Source organism: Anolis sagrei, chromosome 3, assembly GCF_037176765.1.
Source record: "Anolis sagrei isolate rAnoSag1 chromosome 3, rAnoSag1.mat, whole genome shotgun sequence".
Lineage (NCBI taxonomy): Eukaryota > Metazoa > Chordata > Lepidosauria > Squamata > Dactyloidae > Anolis > Anolis sagrei.
Genome location: NC_090023.1, coordinates 119,972,881 through 119,987,386, shown reverse-complemented (window position 1 = coordinate 119,987,386; position 14,506 = coordinate 119,972,881).

Genomic DNA, 14,506 nt, shown 5'->3' with positions numbered 1-14,506 from the left:
AAAATCCATATAGAAAAAGGACAGAGTTTTATCCCCAAGGAGGGAAATCAAACAACTAACAGAAATTGGCTTGGACCAGACGTGGAGTTGAAGAAATGAAGAAAGTCTTCATTCAAGTTCTAGTTTATATCTTGTTAGGGTATTATATGTGAATACTATTCCTGTTATTGTCAGAATGGCTCTACCTATGTGTGGGACTTCCTTGTAGTCCCAGCTTCTGCCAGCAAGTGCTCTCCCATTAATCATGGCAGTTATGAGGGCTGACAAATAAAAGCAGGATTTTTTTTTTGGGGGGGGGGGAGGTTTCTATCTGAAGAAGTTACTCCAAAGTGGGATAACTAGGATCTGCCTTGCTGCTTGAAAGAAGGGATAGGGTTTTGTACTTGTAATATTATCTGCCAATTGATTGAATGTACTATTCTTGAGGATACTGTCAGTCTACAATAGAAAGGAAAGTGTTTTGTTTAAAAAGAAGAGGGGATGTGATTGACCTCAAAGAGTAGCCATCATAATTCTATAGAGTCCTAGGTTTTCTAAAACTATCTCCTAGCCTAGATAACCTGGACAGCCCTGCTAACAATCACTGAAGCTGAAAATGCTGCTGGTGAATGCAAGTTCAGTGAGTGATAAAAGAAATTCCACCCAAGATTTGATCCCAGATGAGCATGCTTACTTGGCATGAATTTCAGAGTCCTTATTGGGTGTGGATGTGTGTCTACCTGTGTTAATTTCTTTTAGCTCTGTCCACTCTGTTCTCTTTTCTGTGCTGGGCTGCATTATGATAATTTGGGAGTTAAAAATTCTACTGCCATAGAGCACATACTGTCTTGTGGGGTTAGACTTGTTGGGAGTCAGGGCATCTTCTGGAAGTCGGAAATCCATTACGATAATTCACCACAGGAAGCTTATTGATCCAGGGCCGGGGGTTAAGCACAGCTGGTAAAATCACCAGCAATGATAACCTCTTCCAACTGAAAGGTTGGTAGTTCGAAGGCCTGGGTTGGCATGAGCTACTGACTATCAAGGCCAGCTTACTGTTGACCTAAGAAGTTTGAAAACAGTTTGTGCTGTAATTAGAGAAATTAGGTACCCCTAAAACAAGTGGGGGGAGGTAGTTTACAACACCATAAAAGGAAAAAGACCAGAAAATGCCAGCGACCAAAAAGGAAGGAGGAAGTACTGATGGCTCTTTGTCATAGAGGATGGAGCAACAGCACCCCCCCCCCCCCGGCGTGGCTAGATTTTTAGCACAACCTTCCAAAGGCGCTTCTGTCAACACAACACAACATGCCTCCTTTCTGTATGTTCTGTCCTTCTGTGTATAAACAACATTGAATGTTTGCTATGTATGTGTACTGTGATCCACCCTAAGTCCCCTTGGTGAGATAGAGCAGAAATAATAATAATAATAATAATAATAATTATTATTATTATTACATCTTCACTGTCACAGTGCCAATAAAAATGCTCACATGCACCATGACATATATAATTTTATAAAGACCTAGTATATGAGGTTTGGCTTCTACATGTCCAGTGCTAATGGATAGTTCTCACTATGTACAGTAAAAGGGTTAAGAATGGAAATAATATACAAGCATGTATATTATGTTAAAAAGCATGCATTTTGTTTTTGCTGTTAAAAACTTCAGATGAGAAGAATGCTGGACCGATCAGAATCTTCAGTTTTTAAGACATATTCTACCCAAAATCTACCCACGGTTGTTTCCCCCTGAAAACAACATTTTCTACATAGGCAACAACATATTCTCCATGGAAAATAATATGTTAATGCAGAAATATTAATTCATGTGCAGAAAATGTTTTCTGAGCAGAAAATGTAATTGGAGATTTATTTGCTTGAAATGCTTACATAATTGATTTGCATAGGAAACAGCATTTTCTGCACAGAAATTAATATTTCTTCTACACTGAACAGTTGCACAAAGGGCCAATGACTCAGCTATGTGGTGGCTAAAGTATACACAAAGCTGTTCTGGGTAATGTGGTCAAAGCTTAATGTGCCTTGAAATTTGTTATCCAAAGATGTGGGTTGATCTGAATTTTCCACCAGAATCTGGAGTAAACTCATGTAAACATTTGGTCTGGTTCCAAGACCAAACCAGGAACAACTGTTTTCTGTTGTAATCCATGCAGCTAGTCTTTGTAAATGCTGCCACTCACAGTACCAATATCAAACTGTCCAAGGTCAACAGGAATCCGTTCAACAAACAGCAAAGCAGAGGGATCTTCGAAATTCAGTCCAAAGGTCAAGTTAAGCAGTCTCCAAAGCACCATCAATTCACCAGGGTCAAGGTCCAAAACAAGAGCACACAAACAGAGGTTCAGATTGTGCAGCTCCAGAAACATTGTTCCCTGCAAATTGCCAGTTCAGCTCCCAGCACTTTTATGCCACTTTCTTGAATGCTCCAATGCTGTCCAGTGCTGCTTCTGCAGTGGCTGGAGAGGTGGTGGCATAAAACATTCCAGGGAAAATCAGACACCACACCAGATCAGCCCCAGCATAAGTGGTCTGTGTAGAACCATCCCTGGTCTTTCTAGAGTAGAAGAAATGATCCAAGAGAGTAAAAGGATTGGTCTAAGCATCATTAAAACAAAATAGAATCCCAACACGTCTAAATGGGGCAACTATATGTCTATTGTTGAAAAAGACTTCTCTGCATGCCATTGTGTTCAAAAACTACCTAACTGTGCCTCCCATTCCATTTTTGGATAAGGGCACTTTATAATGTGGTTGTGAACTAGTTCCAAAGGTTTTTGAATAGAATGAAGAGCATCACAAAATGCCCAATTATTATATGAAAATAGACTAAAACAACAGATTCATAGAGTTGGAAGAGACTGTTCCCCAGCTATGCTGGAATGCACATCCAAACCACTAATGACATATGACCATATCACTGAAGTAGAATCTGATAAAGCCAGCCATTTTCTACTGGAAAAAAAGAGCAAGAGCAAGTGAGTGAATGAGAGAGCGAGTGTGAGAGAGGAGCCAGAACTGAAAAACACATGTATTCCTAAAAGTATTGTGCACAATAGTTGGAAACTTTAGAGCATGTGGAATTACATTAATATTCTTTGGCTATTATTAAAAAGCACCACTTTCCCTTGTCATAAAGAAAATTAGAATATAGATATTGGTATCTCATAAGAGGTATCATATATTTTTCCTTTTCTGACAAGTTTCTCTGGTGTATGAGACATTTACTGTAAATCTTCAAAAGGTAGAGCCAAATTATCCCAAACTGTGGGGTATGAGTATATGCTAGGCAAGTTCTTCAAAATTGTTTTTCTCCCTGGTAGTTCTGCAAATTCGTCATGTTGTAGGCTTTTTCCCTTTTGTGTTTTCCTTACCTCCAGTTTTCTTTCATGCTGAGTATGACCCTCTTCACATCAGGAAATCCATATCAGTTTTCACTAAATGTGAAAGCTACGCACATTAAACTTCCAATGAAAATCACAAGAATAGCAGGCTCTAGTCTAATGTCTGAAGCGTTAAGGCAGACATTCTGAAGTACAATTTGTACCTCCAAAGGTGTTTTCATATCCTTGGTGATATGCCAAGTTGAAATAAAGCTTCACTCAAAAACATTTGCTGCAGAGTAAAAACAGTGAAATTTGCACTGATATTTTTCAGGAAGTAATTCTATATCTTTTGAAAAAAGATATCAGGGAGGCTCTAGATTCTCACAATTTTCTCTATTGGGTGGAATGAATGCAATCAACATGAAAAGCTGAAATGGGATATTTATTTTCCCAATAGTTATGCTTCCTTTTTCAGAGACACTGGTCAGTTTCTTGGAAAATGAAGTAAGATGGGTGATTACAAGGGAAATACTTTGCTAGATAGAACACTCAAGCTAAGAAATTGGCACCTGAGACATATTCACAAGGTTTCATTTTTATGATTATTGATGAACTAATGTATTCATCCAAATTATTTAAATAGCTTACTATCTGGATTCTCAATGACATACATTTTATTTATCTTATTTACTTTATCCATGTTTTAAAGGTGCGATGATGCATTTTCAATGCAGTATATGTTTTGTGAGCTACAAAAAGTGTGTGTTAAGGAGTGGGTGAATCAATAGTATTATTACACTACAAACCATTTCTTGACACAGGTTGAGTTGCAGATGCCTCCATAAGATATACAGCCCTGGAAAGGATTCTAAAAGCTAACAGTGCCTTCTCTTTCAATGGTGTGGTAATTTGCCAAGAGTCTCATTTGACTAGAACTGTAGATCACTTTGGGATTCATAATGGGTAACAAGTTTGTTTCATTTTAATTTTATTTTGTCCAAACACTGGAGAAATTAAAGTTTACAGATTCACATATGAATATATCACCATTCAAAGGAATTGAAAGTAGTATAATGACACAACCATTATCTCCTATGCAGGGTTTGTTAAGATGCTTTCTTTTATTTGTTATCTACAAATATAACAGACTTAAAACTCTCTAGAAACATGTCCTAATCAGATTTTGACAAAATTCAGTGTAGAGTAGAGTTTTAAGTGTTGGGCTTTGACTCTAGAGGCCCGAGATGAAATCCCCATTTGGGTATGTAAACCGACTGGATGACCTAGGAAGTTATACTCTCTCATTCTCAAAGGAAGGCAAAGACTCTCCTCTCCCTCCAAACAATCCTGCCAGATAAACCCTTTGATACGGTTGCCTTATTGTTGTTCTGATTCTCAGAATCACCCATCTCTATCAACAGCTTTGCTGAAAAAATGCATGGCAAGAAAATATGCTCCAGTGCTAAATTATGGCTGGATCCACATGCTATGTAATCCTGATTTTCAAAGCAAATAATCCAGATTATCTGATTTGACATGGATTACATGAGTCAATACTGTCATATAAACCGGTTCAAAGCAGATAATCTGGATTTTATATGCCAGTGTACATGGGGCCTATATTGAAAAAAATCTTCATTGCATTCTGTAAGACGTGAATTTATTAGCATGCCTTAATGTGCCAATTTCCTCATCAGGTAACAGTGTAAAATATATTATGCTTATGGATGATAAATATGGTATAAGTTAATATTCCACATCACCAGGCTATATAACAAACATCATATGCTTTATAAATTTGAGATGAGATCATTGTGATAATATAAGTGATAATTTACATATGATATCTAGATCATCTAATACCTAAGAAATTTATGTGACTAATACTATGTTAAGGTTTATGATACGAGGTATAAAAGCAGACTGTATGGTGTTACATGGAAGGAAAAAGAAAGAGGGGCCAACCAAGGGCAAGATGGATGGATGGTATCCTTGAAGTGACTGGCTTGACCTTGAAGGAGTTAGGGGTGGTCACGGATGACAGGGAGCTCTGGCATGGGCTGGTCCATGAGGTTACAAAGAGTCAGAAGCGATTGAACGAATAAAAGCTAAAGTGTGATAAGATGTCACATGATGTTCTACCTCAAAGTGTGTGTATTTATTAGGCCTATGCGATCAATGAAAAACATGTTTCAATACTCATTACTAAATTAGGGAGGGTGTGGTGAATTATTTCTAAAGTGTTTCTAAAATATCATTAGTGGTCTCAACTATAATGATATAACAATTTCTTTGTTATTTTTCATTAAATTATTACACAAGATGAGGAAGTCCAACTCCCTCTGTTATGCCAGTCAAAGCACCCCAACAGATATACATCCAGCCTTTGAAACAACAACAACAACAACAGGAAACCTACTAGGTAAACTTTGGAATTACTGCTTCTCAACTTTGCCAATCTCACAGGGTGGACTCAACATCCAACAATCCCTTTTTATCTTGAAATCCCTTTAGAGAACAAACACAAAGAAGGAGGAAGAGGAGGAGGAGGCACAAGGCGGTATACAGAATTTTGGGAAATGAAGTTTGGGAAGGCGAGGACCCCTGTGGCATAGAATTCAAAAGTCCCTACCCTAAACTGCAGTTCTCAGAATTCTGCTCACTTCCTTCATTAAAGTGCTTGGTTTTTCCCTCTCCAAGTTGGAGAAGTTACTTTTTAAAAAAGGTGCTGCATTGCCTCCAGCTCAGCAGCACCGGAGAGTTCAAAAGGTCCTGCACTAAACTACATTTCCCAGAATTCTGCTTGCTTCCCACATTAAAGCCTCAACATGAGTGTGGTCTCTGCTTCTCTCTCTGAGCAGCCATGTGTGGAGAGGCTTCTTTCTTGTGTGGAGTCATCCATTCAGGCATCCCTCTTTGCCCCTCCTCGCTGCCTCCTTTGGGAAAGAACAGATCTGCTCCTCCACTCCAGCCTCATCATTCTCCTCAGGTGGTGCACACAACAGACCTGGAGCCATTTATGAGACCTACATAACTCATTTGAAAGCCATATTAATGAAATTGTCAATAATGATATTTAAGAAACACTTTAGAAATGAAACACTGGCACCCCCTAATTCTGTAATGAATTTTGAAATCTTTTTTGATTGATCACACAGCCCTAATAGAGAGGGGTGGAAGGGCTGTACCCATTTCAGTGAGAGAAAACAAAAAATGGCGATTGACTTATCCCCACTCTACACGGTACTTCAAAAAAATGGGTACAGTTTGAAAATACTGTATCTATTCATCCATGAACTGACCATGAATGAAACTTTCTATCACTTGGTAGGATGGGGCATAAGCCCCACATAGGCAAAGGTAAAGGTTTCCCCTGACATTAAGCCTGGGAAGTGGTGCTCAACTCCATTTCTAGGCCAAAGAGCTGGAGTTGTCCATAGACACCTCTAAGGTCATGTGGCCAGCCTGACTGCATGGAGCACCATTACCTTCCTGCAGAAGTGGTACCTATTGATCTACTCAAACAACTAGGTTGGCAGAAGCTGGGCCTAACAGCATGAGCTCACCCCACTCCCTGAATTTGAATCGTCAACCTTTCAGTCAGCAAGTTAAGCACCTCAGTTCTTTAACCCACTGTGCCACCTATATGTCCTATATACACTACCACATAATGCAATTTGAAACTTCATTATATGAGTCTACACAGATCATTTGCAAAATAGCAAGCCCGCAACATGAGGCCAAATGAGTAATTTTAAAGATTTGTTTCTAGCTCAAAATGGTTAGTAAAACTTTATAACTCATTAAATTGTTTGTAACATTTTGTGTAGTTGTAATATCTTGCTATTGTAAAATACACTGCATTGAAATTGGGTCTATAATTTTAAACACCCTGTATTTTTCATGAAACTCTAAGTACATGGACAATAGTGCCTGAATAGAAGTATTGCTATTAAATGGAAAATTGCTTGGATATGGGGTGAAATCAAGAGATGCTGAAAAATAGATAGGTTGAGAATAGTGTTGCTCTTCAAATTGCAACTCCCAGCATGTCTCACCAACAGTGAGATAATCTTTTTTTGTCATGTTGACTTCAAGCCTTTATCCAAGCAAGCTTCCATTTAATAACATCATATGCTAGCTAGTATTGAAGATGAGCAGGTTGGTGCCCTTTAACCATCAGTAGTCACATGTTGACACTTAGCTGTAGTGGCACTAAACTGGACATCAGTCACAACAGCTTAGCACAACATCTAAACATTGAGAAAGACTTTAGATCAGAAAACAGTGAGTGGTGGGACTGTAAAAAGCTATATATATATATATATATATATATATATATATATATATATATAGCTAAGAACGAGATGGAGGAAATATTAGGGATAAAAATAGAGTTGAACAAAAACAATTCTTTACTCAGAAAATAGAAGGTAAATGTGGGAATAAAGAATGGGTCTAAATGATAACAGCTAACCAAGCAACAGTAACCTTGGGTTGGAAAGAGCACAGTAAATGGGAATTTCAAAATGGTATGAATATTATTATTATTTATTATTTACAGTATTTGTATACCGCTTTTCTCACCCCCAGGGGGACTCAAAGCGGTTTACACATAAATAATGGCAAAACTTCAATGCCAGTACAGACAATTACAATTATACACTACAATTAGACATAAATTAAATTTAAAAAATACATCCATGAACAATAAAACAATAATTAAAACAATAAAACAGTCTCGTCTGTCAAATCACCATTCCACTCATTGTCTTTCCGAAATGCTGCATACATTTACTTCTACTGCCCAAAGGCCTGGTCCCAAAACCATGATTTTTTTTCTAAAAGCCAGGAGGGAGGGAGTGGATCTTACCTCATTTGGCAGTGTGTTCCATTGGTGGGGGGCCACAGCCGAGAAGACCCTGTCTCTCATCCCCGCCAGGTGCATCTGTGCTGTTGACGGGAGCAAGAGCAGGGCCTCCCCGGATGATCTTAGATTACGAGGTGGGACATTCGGACAAGTAAGCTGGGCCAGAACAAATAGACATCCTAAGAAGAAATGGAAGTCAAAATGGAAAGGGCTTATTATAGCCAGAGTAAAAGGGAAAAGAAAATACAAAGAACTGAATCAGACAATCTTCATCATCAAACAAATAAACTAATAATAGAGCAGGTACAACTGTTCCTAGGGGGCGGGGGAGGAAGAGGGAAAGGGAAAATTGAATAGGTATAAATAAGTATAGAATTGTAAAGGATGGAAAAACAAGAATTATTAGAATATTATGAGACTATAAGGGAATTTTTTTTGTAAAGGTGACTGTGACAATGTTATATTTTACTTATATAACTATCTATGGTTATATAAGTAAACTCTAATATTGTCACAGTCACCTTTACAAAAAGATAGATCAGAAAACAGAGAACAGAAGTTTTATATATAGCTGCATTGCTCTGCATATGGTCTAAAAAAGAAGTTCCATGGAGCTGTTACCAGTCAGTGTAGTAAATATTATACTAGAGCTTTTAGTGCAGAAAATGATAAGATATATGGACTGATGGCCAACTGAGTGTCAGACATCTTTCTAAATAGGGGTGGAAAAAACACACATTAGATTTGACTCCTAAGGTGCTAACTGTTTAAACTTATCAAGTGTGTTCAGAGGTTTTTCATTGAAATTGTGCATAGAGTTTGTGCATGTCTTCTCTCTTGGAATTCATGAATAATATTCCTACCTAGAGCAACATCTGTCTTCCTATTTACTAGTCATTTTCTCCAATGGTCTTTTTAAAGACCTGTCCAACTGAGTTACTTTTACAGCCCCTTGCACAGGATTGTTGTACAAGCTGACTTTTGTCAAATATCTTTCACTTAGCTGTTTAGGAAAAGAATCTTTTTTTAAAACAGCAGTAATTTTATATAAATGCCATTATAGCAAAACACAGGAGTCAAAAGGTCCCCCTGCTCTCTATTTTTAGTGCTCACAGTCTCTCAGCCTAAAAATAATAGCACTTCAGTTTGTTTCTTCTATAATTGGATTTTAAAATAATTTGTACAGAAACAAAGAAGAAAACCCTGTCCATGGGGGTGGGGGTGAGGGGGTGGGTGGGGTGTTGATGATGATTTTGTATATCTGTGGCTTTTTCATCTTTATGTTATACCCTGTAACTCAGTGGTTCTCAACCTGGGGTCCCCAGATGTTTTTGGCCTACAACTCCCAGAAATCCCAGCCAGTTTACCAGCTGTTAGGATTTCTGGGAGTTGAAGGCCAAAAACATCTGGGGACCCCAGGTTGAGAACCACTGCTGCAACTGGAGCTGGCACACATCAAACTCTGAAAAGAGTTATTTTCCTCCCACCAGCTATTCTCTCCTAAATTCTTTTAAAGTCACACTGGGTCATCAGGTTCCCTGTGAATGGAATATTCATCATTTTCTGGTTTTCTTAGCTAAGAAACATTAAAATTTTGATCAAAAACACAAAGACATTAGGACACATGAAATTTGTAAAATTAAATAGGATCAAAGAAAACAGAAAATCACCAAAGCCTTATTGATCTGGAGAGACGTCTTCAGAAAAATCTGTACTCTACACCATTTCCCCATAATCTCTTGGTAATCAGGAGTTAATGCACCCATTGAGAAATACAAAATGATCAAAAAAGTGCTTTCCTGGTTGTAAAAAGTGCTGAGGTTTACTCTCAAGAAGGAACACACCTGTACTTTGTACAGCAGCTCTTAGTTGGTCTGTTTATTGGACATTTCTACTTTCAGCTCCTGTTTGTGACAGTTCTCTCTTGTGCTTGGTTTTGACTGGGTGCATCATCAGATCTGGACAGCCTGTTCACAATTTGTCCAAAAAGGCATGCTGTTTCAGGGTCCATTTTCAACTAACCACTCATTTTGTTTACCGGGAAATTACTGAAACTGGGAGGAATATTACCATTTTCATTCTGCAAAGATTTGGCCCATTGGTTACAATGGGAAACTTTAAAGACTCAATTCTCAGTCATTTTAAGGCCTATCTGTGTGAAACCTATCTTAGTTTTAGACCCCATTTACAGCTGCAGGCCTGTCAAGTTTCAGAACAATTCACAAAACTACTGATTTTTTAATAATTATTTTAAGTTTTAACCATAACATTTTAAAAAATAAGACAAACTGCAAGAGAGGTTTCTGGGAATTGTAGTCACTGGTTGTGTCCATTCTCAGCCAATCAGACCATGGACACAACCAGACCTTTCATTGTCTGAGAAAGAAAGAGACAATCATGCTCCCATTATGCTCTGAGAGGAACTCAGAGACTTTTCAATGCCTGCCCCATGCAAGTGCTGCTGGGAAAGTGAGTTCCCAGAAGGGCCCTTTCTGGAGGAGGAGCCTAGGGAACTTTTCCACTGCCAAGGAGGGAGAAAAGATGTTGCAGGAACTTTTTCAGAAGCCCCGTGGCAGACCCCTGCCTCAGGTATAATACAGATTTTACTCCATCCTCTCCAATAGCCAATAAACCTGGCTCTCTTTTGCCCAGCTTTTCAGTTCCCTCCTCCCTGTTCTGTTTTCAGGGGATTACATGAAATAGACCACCAAATATTACAAATCACTTTCAGTCAAACTGATCCAGACCCAAGCCTACTTTCCACTAGGGCTCTGTGCTGTAATTTCTAATTTAGGCAACACTATATATTTTCTTTAGCTTCAAAGTGATTTAGTGATTGAGAGCTGAACTTGTACACTAAGAGATCCAGGTTCAAATCCCTGTTCCAACATGAAAACTTACTGAGTGACTTTGGACAGGTCATGCTCCCTCAGCCTCAATAGAAGGCAAAAGCAGCACCCATTAAATGAATTCTGCCAGGGAAATCTCATAAGTTTTTCATAGGGCCATATAACTGAAGAATGATTTGAAAACACACAAGAAGAAGATTTTTAAAAAGAGGAATCAGGGGCAATTGATTTCAACAAGGAAGTTAAACATGCAATTAATTTTCTATTACTGAGTTCATTAGATCTTACAAGCATTTCATTTTGGTATGAAATAATAAAGTTGAAGTGAATATTGAATTTAATAATCACTTTCTGAGACATGCCTTGCTAAGAATATGGAATAGATACAAATCCAGATTATACCCTAAAATGCTACTATAGTGTTCCTCACAGGAAAGAAACAAGAGAAAATGAAAAAAAAAAGGTTATTTCTCAAGTGCTTTTGGAAACTTCACTTTGAGTGATATCACAACAAACAAATATTTAAAAGATTTAGAATGAATTGAAAAAAATTGTATGACTTTGAATTGAATGAATCAGTATTTGAGGTGCATTTATGCACAGATAATGACATTTGAATTGTAAAATGTATAAACTTTAGTTAAAACTGGAGATGGAACAAGTAAAAGGTTGTATAATAAAGTGGATCCAACATTTTGAATAAAATGTAGTTAGAACAATGGGATAAACTGTGACCAAAGGTAAAAACATCTACATTATGTCATGATATGAAATAGACATTTTACAAGGTTATGTTTTACTGATATTTGACAATAAATGTGTTTTAAATGTATGTTGGAAATATGATTGGCAGGTGGATTTTGAATGGACAGAGAAATCTGTTATCAAATTTGTTGGAGGTGGCAGAGTATCAAGTGAAGCATAGAAAAACCACGATATTTTTCTTATTTTAACTAAAGATTGAGGAGGAAAGAAGACAACCATTTTTTAGTTCAAAGAAGAATCTGACTACTTTATGGAGAGTTACTTTAAAAAAAGACCCCTCCCCCAAAAAACTGTTGGTGCAATATAGTCTAAAAAGAAAAATGTTCACATTTCTCTAGATGTACATAATTATCTGGAATGAAATCTGTTGGAGATAGATTATGCTTGGTGGAGGATTATTTTCTCTACTTGAGCACTTCATGTTAAAGATTTTTCTTGTGAAATGTCTTGTGGGTCACCATGACAACATAAAGCATCCACAACAGACATTCTTATATTTAGAATAGTACCCATTTTTCTTCCCAACCCTGCTGCTAATCAATGTCAAAGACTTGGTGACATTTCTCAAGGTTATATCAGGTATTTCCCTCCCTTGCCCTATTTTGAGCATGGAAAAATTTCCACTTACAATCACTTAATGCTTGTAATGGTATAATAAATAAGCTTGGCATTTTATGGAATCTGAGATCATGGACCACAAAACACTACATGCAGGATTGTTCTGCAAGGTCCCTAAGTATACAATAGTTCACAAGGTAATATTTTTACAAGATCATACTGTATTAAACTAGATCAGTGGTTCTCAACCTGTGGGTCCCCAGATGTTTTGGCCTTCAACTCCCAGAAATCCTAACAGCTGGTAAACTGGCTCGGATTTCTGGGTACTGTACGCCAAAACACCTGGAAACCCACAGGTTGAGAAAGAACCACTGAACTAGATGATTCAGGACAATCAATCATGACATGCAATTGAACATCATTTAAAAAAAAAAACCTTCTCTGATCTAGAAGCTAATAAAAGAAAGTATATGCAGGTGGCATACTGCCATATGGCAAAAGATATCCAAAGTTTCTAATCCAGAAAAGTATACTGTCACCACTCTCATTTGTCCACTGGAGATGTAAATCTTTGTTTATCTCATTTCTTCAATGAAAGTAAACATTTTTTTAAAAGAAAAGCACTTATTCTCAATGGCTATATCTTTTGCTTTGTGTTGTTCTTAATTTTCTCATAATTTGGGGCTTTTTGTGGAAAAAAATGTGAAAAATGCAAAACAAAATTGAGCAAATGCAATAAATTTTATACAGTTGCATAAAAGTTTTTTTAAAAAAAAAATTAGAAGGCCGGGGTTTCTTTGCAAAACAAAAGGCTCAAAATGCAAAATCAGAAAGCAAAAACCTATTCTTTATCAAAACTTCACAAAAAGCTCTAGTAAAACATTATCTCTGATGATGTTTGCAAATATCATGACACATGAGAGAAGAAATGTGTTGGTCTAATTTATATCCCTGATGGCCACTCAGCTTTGACTATGCTAACCCCAAGCCTTATAGACCATCCTTAGAACTGAAGGGACAAAGTTAAACACAAAAGAAGGGCCCTTTCACATTATACAAGGATAGAATGATGATTCCATGTTACCTGTCATGGTTTTATCCTTCAGAGTCCTGTGATTTGGAGTCCAGGGAAGGACATTTCAGTTACGGATATCTAGTGTCTTCCTCCCCCAGCTCCTTCAGAGTCAAGCCAGGCACTTCAAGGATACCACCATCCATCTTGCCCTTGGACGGCCCCTATTCCCTTTTCCTTCCATTTCCCCCAGTATCATTGTCTTCTCTAAGCTTTCCTTTCTTCTTATTATGTGGCCAAAGTACTTCATCTTTTCTTCTACAATCTTTCTCTCCAATGAGCAGTCAGGCTTTATTTCCTGAAGTATGGACTGGTTGGATCTTCTTGTGGTCCAAGGCACTCTCAGAACTTTTCTCCAACACCACAGTTCAAAAACATCTATCTTCCTTTGCTCAGCCTTCCCTATGGTCCAGCTTTCACATCTGTAGGTGACTACAGGGAATACCATTGCTTTGACTATGCAGATATTTGTTGCCAGTGTGATGTCTCTACTCTTCACTATTTTATCAAGATTGGACATTGCTCTCCTCCCAAGAAGTAAGCATCTTAGTGCAGTTATATTGTGCAGTGTGATAGATTTCTAAGCTGAGCTAATTTATCAATGCACAATAATGAAATAAGGCCTTAGAAAGACCAAAACAATTCAGGGCACTATAAAGGTGTGAGATGAAGGGTGAATGATACAGCACAACTTTTATATTCTTTATCTCTAGCAGTCACAAAGTCCCAATGTGACCTGGTGGCGCAGTGGGTTAAAGCACTGTGCCGGCAAGACTGAAGACCGACAGGTCGCAGGTTCGAATCCGGGGAGAAGCGGATGAGCTCCCTCTATTAGCTCCAGCTCCTCATGCGGGGACATGAGAGAAGCCTCCCACAAGGATGTTTTGATAAAACATCAAAAATCATCCAGGCGTCCCCTGGGCAACGTCCTTGCAGACTGCCAATTCTTTCACAACAGGAGCGGTTGCTCCTGACACGATAAAAAAAATCATGTGGTGAACAATCTAAGCTCTCTAATGTTTGGTATACATACTTACTTTCAGCAGAACCAACTGGAGATATATA